We start from the raw sequence: 12,636 nt of genomic DNA on the forward strand, positions 1-12,636 counted from the left end.
CAAGCAAGGTCCCGGGTTAGAGTCCTGGTGGTCCGGTTTTTTTTTCTCTTTGCAGGCAGTTCACTTTCCTGACTGATTCTTTGAACGAGAGAGCTTGGAAGCTCAGGGCCCTAGGCCCTATGCTATGCTTTTTTGCCTTGATGACCTAGACAAAAAAAAGCATAGGGATGTTATAAATTCTTTAAAAAAATCCTTATTTTTTAATACATAACCTGGGATTCGAACCCGCACTATCGCGCCCTGCATGCATTCCCCGATACACTTTGCATACATATTAATTCTTCCAAGTTGCTTCACATTATGATCTTGCATTTGAAAGCCCTATTTGAATACCGTAGAATCCCGCGGATAAGCCCATGGGCTTATCTGTTTCACAAGGACATTTCGGTGGGCTTATACGAGAACATGGGCTTATACGCGGGCATGGGCTTATACGCTGACACCAACATTGTGCTTTGAAAAGTACCAAGGAAGTGAGAAGTACATAATCATTGCTGAAAGCCACTGTGCAAACAAAAACAACCGACGATTGTGCTGAAATGAACAAAAAAACAAAAAAAAACTACACGTACATGTACATGGTACGACCATGAGTCCATAATTTATGGACTCATGGTACAATTTAGGCCCATGGTGTTACCTTCAAAACACTAAGGCAACTGCTAATTCGTTTATTATGTATTATCATGGAAAAGGACCAAAACATGCCAAGCTGAACCAATAACAAGTGCACTGATCAAAACTAATCTCTCACAGGAGACTCCAACACACAACTAAAAAGGGCAAAACACAAATGAAGGAAGAACAACGAGAAGCGTAACACGCATGCGTACTAGTACTTCATGCATAGTACAATCATGAAACATCACGGATGACTGCGTTCCCACGCCGGGGTAGCTGACCATGCAATCAATCATAGTAGACAAAGAACATGCACAAAGAACTACAACAATACATCAGACAATCATGTATAGCGAGTGCACTGATGCGCATACAAATCTAACATTCCTCCCTCTCGAACGAATATGCTATCATGCAATATTAGTGAGACCCAAACAACAGTATAGCAAACCAAAAGAACATAGGAAAGATGATCGATAAGCATTGTAAGTTATGCGACACCACTGATGTTACATTGGCTGCTATTGTCATGAGTGATTCTATCTGTGACACTCCGTCTTACTCATTCACCAGTGGCACCTTCGACTTCAAGTGGAACTAGTCGATGGACTGGCCGTTTTAAGACCTTGCCCTGGATGTTGACCCCCACCACACGGACAACGTCATCCTTACCAGGGTAGGTTGCCGTAATTCTAGCGAGTGGCCAATGTGCTCGTGGGACATTGTCGTCCATGACCATGACGATGTCACCAACTTCGACGTTCCGCTGCTGCTGAAACCACTTCACTTGCACATTGAGCTTCGGTACGATCTCCTTCACCCATCGTGCCCAGACCTCCGCGACGATGCGTTGCACGTACATCCAGCGGCGACGAGGATGGACCGTGTCTGCTGGCTGGACACCCAGCTCAGCGGCCAGTGTGGCGTCTGCGTGGCCCACGAGGAAGTGCTGTGGCGTCAGGGGCCGAAGATCATTCGAATCAGAGGAGATGACAGTTAATGGTCGACTGTTGATGAGACCCTCCGCGTGTACCAGCGCCGTATGCAGCTCCTCATCCGAGAGGTCTGCCTTGTACAGCACATGCTGTAGGACCCTTTTCATTGACTTCACGACGACCTCGAACACCCCACCGAAATGAGGTGCTCTTGGCGGGTTGAAACGCCACTTGATGTTCTGGCCAGTCAACTCTCCAGCAATCCGGGAACTATCGAGGGACTGGACGGCGTCCTTCAGAGCTTTATCCGCAGCAACAAAGTTGGAGCCATTGTCCGACAGCATCTCTTGCGGCACGCCACGCCTCTTTATGAACCGGCTGAGGGCCAGGAGGAAGCCGTCGGTGTCCAAGGAGTACACTAGCTCAATGTGGCACGCCCTGCTCTGGAGGCACGTGAAGATGCACACCCATCGCTTCAGCTGTGCACGGCCCCGTCCTTGTCGCGTGAAGAACGGGCCGGCATAATCAACTCCGACTCTCGAGAACGGTTGTAGCGGGGGTGATGTTCGGAAGTTCGGTAGCGGTGCCATGGGTGGGGTTGCAGTCTTCTGGTTGCGTTTACGGCAGAGGACACATTTATTTCGATGCTCTTTCACTGCAGCCTTTCCTTTGACAATCCAGTACTCTCCAGCAAGGTTTGAGAGCAGGTGGTTGCTTCCGGCAGCATGGTGAGCGTCTGCGTCTGCTGCTGCGATGATGAGCCACGTCACTCGATGGCTTCTTGGCAGGATGACGGGTGAACGGACACCTGTTGGCAGATGATGGGCTGTACGAAGCCGTCCGTGCACCTTCATCACTGGGACACCAGTTGTCTTGTCCATGGCTGGCTGCAGTTTCCGCAATGGTGATGACGCCGACAGTGGTTTGCCAGCTTTCACATCAGCATACGTGCTCTCGTAGGCCTCCCTCTGTGCAGTGCTGATCCAGAGGTACTTCGCCTGCTGTAGTTCCTGGACGGTGAGCTCTGCGACATCAATAGCGCGCTTCCCAGGAATGGTCACAGATTTCTCAGGAGATGTCCCCGGCGGCGGTGGGGCAGTGTGACGTCTCGCATTATTGATGAAGCGACGGCACCAAGATGTTACCCTCACCAAGCGTTGCCAGGAAGAATAGTTGTCGGGGTGTAGGCGACAGGACTGCGATCTGCCAATGGCTGCCATGGCAACTCCATGTTTCAATTGCCCTGGAAGCTCCGCCGGAGGGATGATTTGCTTCGACGGCCACGTAGTAGGCGACTCGGACAGGAAGGCCGGTCCACTCCACCATTTTTCGTCTGTGGCGAGCTGTGTTGCGCTGATTCCACGACTGGGCATGTCAGCGGGGTTGTCCTTGGTACGCACGTGTCGCCAGTTGCCAGGGTTGGTGATGTCTTGAATCTCAGAGACACGGTTGCCCACATCCACCTTGAACTTCCTACTTGGAGACTTGATCCAGTACAGGACGTTCATTGAATCCGTCCAAAAGTACTGTTTGGGGTGTGGGATGTTGAGAACTTCAGCAACAGTCTGACCCAAGCGCGCACCAAGAACTGCTCCCTGCAGCTCCAACATCGGGATGGTCTTGCGTCTGATTGGAGCTGGCCTGGCCTTAGCGAGGGCAAGGGTTACCTTGGCGGTTCCGTCTGGACGTTCATGTCGCACGTATGTGGCAGCTGCGTACGCTACCGCTGAGGCATCGGCGAATGTGTGGAGCGACAGCTCACCGGGTTCAGCGTCAGTGAAGCAACGACTGGCTTGGATCGACGCCAGGTCGGGAACTTCGGCAAACCACTTCCGCCAATCCTCGGCTTGGTCGTGGTCCAGGGGATCGTCCCAGCGAGTGCCTCGGATACAGGAGGCTTGGAACAGGACACGGCTACGGATCGTGAACGGGCATAGTTGCCCTCTCGGATCGAACAGCCGGCACATCTGACTCAAAACGCCACGCGGTGTGAATCGTACAGCGTCTGGCTCCGGGTGCACGAAGGTGAAGTGGTCGTCCACTGGATTCCAAGCCACACCGAGGGTCTTGTGAAGAGTGGATGGTTCCTCACGGTTGGTGATCATCACGCTGCTTGTGCTGGCTTGGTCTGCCACAGGGATGGACTTAAGCACAGCCGGTGAATTGCTGAGCCACTTCCGTAGGTGGAATCCACCGCGTGTGGTGATTTCCTGGAGATCCTCTCGGGCAACTATAGCTGATGCTTCAGTAGCTGTCGACATCAACAGGTCGTCAACGTAGAAGTTGTCTCGAACGGCGTTGATCGCCTCGGGACCGGCAGTATCTGCAAAGGTCTCCGCCGTTGCTTGTAGCGCTCGGCCTGCCAAGTACGGGGACGCTCTCATGCCGAAGACAACGCGGCAGAACTCGAAGAATACGAGTGGGTGGTGAGGAGACTCACTCCAGACGAACCGGTGGTACTTCCGGTCATTGTCACGGAGCTCAACTTGGAGAAACATCTCCGAGATGTCGGCAGTAAGGGCGATAGGGTGATGGCAGAAGCGCAGCAGGACCTTGACCAGGTCACTCTGCAGCTTTTGTCCAGCGTGCATGCGGTCGTTGATGCTGTCACCCATGACCTTCGCAGAACCGTCGAATACGATTCGGACCTTTGTCGTTGACTTGTCGTTGCGGATGACGGGGAAATGCGGGAGAAACCATTGGTCGGTTCCGGCATCTTCCACCTCTGTGGGCAGGACTGATCGAATGTACCCACGCTCCAGGTACTTCTTGAGCACCTCAGCGTACTGCAGACGAACCTCGGGTTTCCGCTCAAGGATGCGATGTAGGGACTTGAGCCGTTGCTCAGCGCACTGCCGCGAGTCTTGACGTAACTCCGGCTGATCTGCACCACTCCGCCACGGGATCCCGACGACGAATCTGGTGCCATTGTGGTGAAGGCTCCGCTTCGTCATGTCGTCTGCTGCACGCTCGTCAGGGGTTAGGTAGTCGGAGCTGGTGGTCTCCATGCCGACACTCTCCAATTGCCAGAACTTGCTGACAACTTCTGTGAGCGGATCATCAGAGGTTGCCACTAGCGAACGATCGTCAAACTCGCCGGCGGTGTGGGCAGACACAGAACCAAACACTACCCAGCCAAGGAGTGTCTTCCTTGCAATGGGACCTCCCTCGTTGACAAACCTCTCTTCCAGAGACGTGTGGAGCCAGGGCGCATCGAGGCCGACCAGCAGGCCTACGGGAGCTGCTTCGGGCACTTTGGGGAGTGGCACGTCAGTGAGGTGCGGCCAACATCCTTGTTGCTCTGTCCAGTTGATGGTAGTGATGGGGTTCATGATCTTCGGCAAGACCCAAGCCGAGAACTCACTGGTTCCTGATCCATCAGAATGACTCAGCTCAACCGTTGCGTATTGGTTGATAGGGCACAGCTTCTCGCCGCCGAGGACAGAAGTCTCGAGGGATCCGAACTTCACAGGCAGCGCCAGACGTTCAACGAGGTCTGCGCTGATGAAGCTGCACGACGATCCGCTGTCGAGGAACACCGTTGCCTGGGATGGCCCGTTTGGCCCGTTGACGGTGGCTGCCACTGTCATGAATGCAGTGGTCTGGTCACGTGACGAAGAACTCGTGGCGGTCACGCTGCAGGCACTCTGCGCCTTCTCAACTCTGCCTTGGGCTGTGTTGGCACATGGTGCTCTTTTTGCAGACTGCACTGGTTGCTTGGCGATTGACTTCTGGTAGTGAAGAAGCTCATGGTGCGGCTTGTTACAGAACCGGCACCTCGGTTGTCGGCAGTCTTTGCCTTTGTGGCCGGGCTTGAAACAGCAGATGCAAATGGTCAACGGCTTCACAAACTCCCACCGTTCGTGCAGGGAGAGCTGCTTGAATTGTGGGCAAGATGCCAGCTGATGCCCTCCGCGGCAGGACATGCAGCTGACGGTCGACGACTCGGTGGCAACAAGTGTGCGCTCAGTACGCTTGTGGAATGGCTTTCCTGGGCCTTGTTGGCGCTTCTCGGTGCACCACTGGGGAGGCTCGGGATTGGCAGCACGCTCTTCTACCTGCTTGAGGCACATGACACGCTTTAACAGGAAGTCTGCGAACCCATGAATGTCGCATAGCGAGTCATCGTGTCGCTCCAAAAAGCGGATCAGGACAGGCTTTGGCACCTTCTGGGTTACACTGAGGTAGAGTTCTCTGCCTGGTGTTAGTCCAGCGGTGTTCAAGTTGATGAGGGTGTTCCGCAGCCTGAGCGCGAACGACTTCAGCTGATCTAGGTCCCGCTCACTGACAATGCGGGGAACGGCTAGCAGCTCTCTCTCATAGCGCACGATATCTCGGACTGGGCCCCCGTACCATGCGTCAAGCTCTTGCAGTGCGGACTTGTAAGCGCCTGGGCCGTGGACGATGTCGGCAACGAGATCTTCCGCTTCGCCGCCTGCCAAGGCTTCCCGCAGACGGGCAAACTTGTGGTCGTCCGACATGTACGTGTCCTCTTCCACGAGCTGTTTGAAACGCTGCCGCCATCGGCCGAAGTCCTTGTCCTTCCCACTGAACTTTGGCAGTTCCAGTGGCTTTAGGTGGTGGCGAGACCAAGGGCTTCTGATTGCTGGTGGCTCCACATACGGAATCGCGTACGACTGTGCTGAATGCACCTCCGGGCCGGGGTGTGTAGACTGGCCTTCAGCAGGTGGTGCACCAAGATACTCTGGTGGAGGTGGTGCTAGACGAACCTTGCTCCGCGTTCCCATTGGCTGGAATGCTGGAGCACTAGCCAACAGTGTCTGACCTGCCGCAGGCACCCTGGGCTTCGAAGCTGTAGGCTGCTTGGGCTGCTGAACAGCAGCAGGAACTGCAGCAAGACTTGACTGGACTGTGATAGGTCCAGCAGTTAAGACTGGTTGCTTTGGCTGAGTGGGCACTGCCACTGGAGCTTTCCATAGAGCACTGCTCACAGGACCTGTGACAACAGGCTGAGGTCTCATACTGGATGCTGCATTTGCTATGCTTGGATGCACACCACTTGCTACAGTTCGGATAGGTGTCAGTCTTGGGGGAAGTCTGTTCGCACCTCCACTGGCAGGATGAATGGTTGAGCTGGCAACTGTGCCCACTCCTGTGCCTGCGAGCTGGACCGCAGTTGAAACTGCTGAACTGCCGTCATGGCTCAGCTCACCTGCGCTACTCTGCTCATCATACTCATAGTCGTCAGAGTCGTCAGAGTTCTGGTCCAAGGCTACGACTTCCACTGGACTCGATTGAAGCGGTCGGATCGGTCGCATTGGATTCAAGGGCTTCCTTCCCAGACTCCTGTAGCTGCGCTGCTCAATGTCCAACTCGTCCATGCACTCGCTTAGGGTTGCAAACTTCCGAACAGGCGGATTGCGCTTCTCCAAGGCAGCAAGAGCCTCCACCGTCAGCACCTTTCGCTTTGGGTGTTCTGCTGCAACATTGGTCGCTCCCGTCACACTGTTCGCTTTGGAACCCACTACACTACTGCCACGGCTCCTGGGCTGAGACGATGCCGTGATCTCCACCAACACGGCTTCAGCCTTCTCCACAGCCAGACGCTTATCCACAAGCTCTCTCTGCCGGGCAAGTTCCTTCGCCTCTGCGTCTCGCTCCAACTGAGCCACATCCTCCGCTGCCTGAAGCTCAGCCTTCAGCTTGTCCACTTCAGCTTGTGCCTGAGCACTCCCAGCGGACCGGCGACTGGTCGCGGTGATCTCCGAAACACTACTGGCTGTTTCCACCCACAAACCATACTTCTCCGCCGGCTTCCCTTGTTTTGCACGCTTCGGCCTATCCATGATCCGGCTCGAAGGACCACTAAAATGTTACCTTCAAAACACTAAGGCAACTGCTAATTCGTTTATTATGTATTATCATGGAAAAGGACCAAAACATGCCAAGCTGAACCAATAACAAGTGCACTGATCAAAACTAATCTCTCACAGGAGACTCCAACACACAACTAAAAAGGGCAAAACACAAATGAAGGAAGAACAACGAGAAGCGTAACACGCATGCGTACTAGTACTTCATGCATAGTACAATCATGAAACATCACGGATGACTGCGTTCCCACGCTGGGGTAGCTGACCATGCAATCAATCATAGTAGACAAAGAACATGCACAAAGAACTTTTTTTTTTTTTTTTTTATTTACTTGAAAAAGCACATAACCACCAGGAAAGCTGACAAAGAAAAAAGAGTAAGAAAAGACAGATAAAAAGAGAGCTGAGAGAGAGAGAGAGAGAGAGAGAGAGAGTTGGGGTACGGTTAGGGGAGGACGAGACATTGAATGGTGGTCGCCACAGTCACAGATAGTAGCAGTGCTGGTGAGGCTACAGGCACTCCACTGACCATTAGGTCTCAGTATCGCCATGCCGGTAACGCACCAAGAGACAAAAACGGAAGAAAATCTGAAGCGCAATACATGAATGGTAATTACAATATAGGTAATAGGGAGAGTGGTGACCAAGAGAGGACAGTATAGACCGTTAGTATGGGGTGCTTCAATGCACATCCCCAAACCGAGAGGTGCGATCTGGAAAGAACAGTGAGACGATCAACATGATGGGCTTCAAAGCACGTCCCAAGACCATGGCTGGTCTGAACTACAACAATACATCAGACAATCATGTATAGCGAGTGCACTGATGCGCATACAAATCTAACACATGGTCATGGGCTTGTACGACGAAGCCTTGTGATGTTCGAACTTTCCCTGGGCTTATGCGCGGGCATGGGCTTATACGCGGGTGGGCTTATCCGCGGGATTCTACAGTATGCATTGTGGCCAGCCGTCTTTGATGGTACGGTACGGTAGGGATAGGTACGGGACAGGTACGATCAAGGGTAATACGACACCGTCTGCCGTACCGTACCATCAAACACAGCTGCATACAGCTGCCCGCAATATTCAAATAGGGCTTTCAAACGCAAGATCATAACGTGAAGCAACTTGGAAGAATGGGTATGAATGCGAAGTGTATGGGGGAATGCATGTAGCTACATGTACGTAGGTGAGGGTTCGAATCCCAGGACATGCCTGAAAAAATAGGAGAATTGAAAAATTTATAACATCCCTATGATTTTTTTGCCGTCAGATACGGGATAGCGCCAGGCGTGACACAAACAAACAAACAAACAAACACACACACACACACAAATACCAAAATAATTAAAGCTGTGTGGACCTTGGCTAGCGCCAGACGTTACTGAAGTAACGTCTTCTGCATAGCTACGGGAATAAAACATAATAATAATAATGATCGTAGAGATACGTGAAACTCGGAGTTGTGACAAAGCTTCCAAACTCTCTCTTGTGTAATAATAATAATAATAATAATCCCCCCTGGTGGTGACAGTCAATTTTTTCTTCAGACTTTTCCCGTTTGTCTCTTTCCCTCAAAACCATAATAATAATAATAATAATAATAATAATAATAATAACGAAGGTACGTGTTGGGTCGTAAGTATCCACGCAAACACACATCCAGTCAAAATAAGGCACTTGTCAAAGTATCCGAACGTTTTCGGTCCCTTCTCATCAACGATTATACAGGGAATGGCTCAAGTTGGAAAGACTAAAACTTATATAGCGTAAAGATATGAGATAACAACACTCGTGACAAGGTGGAAAATTATCAAGTTCAGCACGACACAAAACTCGAAGGAAATAAGAATAGTGACAAGAACATAGTGAGCAAATTAAGTTACATTGTTAACACCTCGACGAGGAGTAACACCAAACAATTGTAGCGACAACACATTTTCTTTCTGTACGCAAAGTTCAGGAGCTAATTGTTTGGTGTTACTCTTCGTCGAGGTGTTAACAATGTAACTTAATTTGCTCACTATGTTCTTGTCACTATTCTTATTTCCTTCGAGTTTTGTGTCGTGCTGAACTTGATAATTTTCCACCTTGTCACGAGTGTTGTTATCTCATATCTTTACGCTATATAAGTTTTAGTCTTTCCAACTTGAGCAATTCCCTGTATAATCGTTGATGAGAAGGGACCGAAAACGTTCGGATACTTTGACAAGTGCCTTATTTTGACTGGATGTGTGTTTGCGTGGATACTTACGACCCAACACGTACCTTCGTTATTAAAGTATTATCCGCTTCCGACTTCTTGTAAAATAATAATAATTTCCCCGTTTGTCTCTTTGCCTCAAACCAGTTAAAATAATAATAATAATAATAATAATAATAATCTTCAGTTTGAAAAATAATAATAATAATAATAAGAAGAAGAAGAAGAAGAAGAAAGGGTTTGCTCCCCACACCGGAGCTCGCGCTATTCCGCCGACGTTACTTGACACTTGACTGACTCACAACTAAATATTGCGACAGAGCTTTCGGCCATATTTTCATTGCATTCCCAACTCATCACAACAACGCGCTCTTCAGCCGAACCATACAGACACCAGCAAGGACACTTCCGTTGAGAGATAATGTTGCTCCACGCCTCTAGACAGCTGTTTCGCTCCCTGTGGGAGCTCATCAGTAGAGGATGATAATGATGATAATGGAGGAATGATCATTCTTATAAACCAGAAATGGCGCAAGTGCGCGCTTTCCACATATATCAATGGCATATGCAAGCTGCTAAAATGGTAAAGTGTGAGAACAGCGAAAAATAATCATGGTACGCGCTCATTGGTGGAGAAACACACCACACAGGCGACGAAAATCTTACTCGGAATACTGATGCCAATGGAAAGTACATGTATGTTGTTTATTATTATGATGTTGCAATGTCCATGTATGAGCTGCTGATACGAAGCGTCGACCAAGCATCCCTGACTGGAGTGAATGCCCCAGCTGGCCTCTCGTTTGTCAGTGGTTGCTACTACTAGACCCGTTAGTATCACACTCACGACTACAAGTTTCCTGGTGTGCATCGACATCGTCCTCGGCATCAGTGGGGCCTCCCGCTGTCGATCCTGTTGACGGGCGGACAGGTCGGTGTGAATCCTGAACGGCAACCGAGCCTGTCGCGTTGGGGGATCTCGGCGGTGAGTCTCGCCTCGCCTGCATACATGGACATTGCAACATCATAATAATAAACAACATACATGTACATGTACTTTCCATTGGCATCAGTATTCCGAGTAAGATTTTCGTCGCCTGTGTGGTGTGTTTCTCCACCAATGAGCGCGTACCATGATTATTTTTCGCTGTTCTCACACTTTACCATTTTAGCAGCTTGCATATGCCATTGATATATGTGGAAAGCGCGCACTTGCGCCATTTCTGGTGTATAAGAATGATCATTCCTCCATTATCATCATTATCATCCTCTACTGATGAGCTCCGACAGGGAGCGAAACAGCTGTCTAGAGGCGTGGAGCAACATTATCTCTCAACGGAAGTGTCCTTGCTGGTGTCTGTATGGTTCGGTTGAAGAGCGCGTTGTTGTGATGAGTTGGGAATGCATTGACTGACTCACGACAATAATAATAATAATAATAATAATAATAATAATAATAATAATGTAAAAGAGAAAAGGACATATGGATACGAGTTAAGAGTAACTCTCCATCACTGTAACATGATACTATATACAGTCAGAAAGTGCAATAACTAGGCACAAAACTGACAGAGTACTGAGACATTCGACGTCCTGACACCTAACTTCAACACATCTCCGTAGCGCTAACCGACAGCCTTCCAACTTGGAAGGTTCAAGGTTATGGAAAGACCAAAGAGGGGAAGGCAAGCGCAACGAAAACGAGCAAAAGCTACAGTCCCAACGGAACAAAGAATGTCGAATGTCTGTCAGTTTTGTGCCTAGTTATTGCACTTTCTGACTGTATATAGTATCATGTTACAGTGATGGAGAGTTACTCTTAACTCGTATCCATATGTCCTTTTCTCTTTTACATTTATTTATGGCTCAACATCCGAGTTTCAAATAATAATAATAATAATATATTCCCTCAAATCAGTCAATAATAATAATCAACGCAATAAATAGAGTAAGCTGCGCACTCAGTACAAACACCATTGGCAAAACTTGCTTTCATGTAAATAACTAAGCTTGTTCCTAAACGTTTTCTGTTGTCACCTGATATCGTTGATTGATGTAATGTTTCTTTCAGCTCTCATTTTCTCGCGCTAGTTAGGGTCTAAATTATTACTTGCATTGTGCGTATATACAGTGTATATTGAGTTTAGAGCTAGTTTTGATTTGCCAGTAATCCTCTGATGAGATGGCGACGAAAACGTTTAGGAACAAGCTTAGTTATTTACATGAAAACAAGTTTTGCCAATGGTGTTTGTACGGAGTGCGCAGCTTACTCTATTTATTGCGTTGATTACATTTTTATCTCCACGTAAGCTTTTTAATAATAATAATAATAATAATAATACGAACTTAGAAGTTGCGACTTCGGCGGTAATGGTCATGAAGTTGATTGTTCCAACTAGGAACACACGCTTCAAGTGTCAAGTTCGGCAAGAAGCGTGTGTTCCTAGTGGGAACAATCAACTTAATAATAATAATAATAATAATAATAATAATAATAATAATAATATTCACTGGTTTGAGGGAAAGACACAAACGGAAAAAGTCTGAAGAAAAAATTGACTGTCACCACTAGGATTCGAACCAGGGACGCTCACTTGTGGCCAGCGATGCACTAAAAAGTAAAGTAAATTATCGTATCCGTTCCCGAAGGGAACTCACGACGGCCGCTAACACCCGATAAACCCTAGCGGCAGACTACATGTAAGTAAAGAGCAAACTGTTAGTACAATACCATGCAGACTGCGAATAAGCAGCAGAGAATTTCAAGCATAAATCATGCAATTGATCATCAAAACGGAGTGTTTCCGTTTCAATTGGTTGCTAGCGGATATACATATGCATATAGAACTAATTGAATAGCAAGTGGAGAAGTAAGATGCAGAGAGCAAAGAGTTCGTGCCAATTTTGACAAAAAACTCGTTTTAAAAGAGACAGGCAGTGCAAACTGCATGTACATGTATGCCTAGTACTCCGCACACACTAACTATATCAGTACAATCATGTACAATAATGTACTTGTACATGTACACGACTTGGGCTCC

At 49.0% G+C, this 12,636-nt stretch overlaps 1 long non-coding RNA gene across 1 annotated transcript in view; it reads right to left on the reverse strand.

The window, feature by feature from the left end:
• LOC135822423 (uncharacterized) overlaps positions 1-12,636 on the reverse strand; it is a 66,839-nt gene that overhangs the window by 26,956 nt on the left and 27,247 nt on the right. The window lies entirely within an intron of this gene.

The sequence above is a fragment of the Sycon ciliatum genome, chromosome 8 (genome assembly GCF_964019385.1).
Source record: "Sycon ciliatum chromosome 8, ocSycCili1.1, whole genome shotgun sequence".
Taxonomy (NCBI): Eukaryota; Metazoa; Porifera; class Calcarea; order Leucosolenida; family Sycettidae; genus Sycon; species Sycon ciliatum.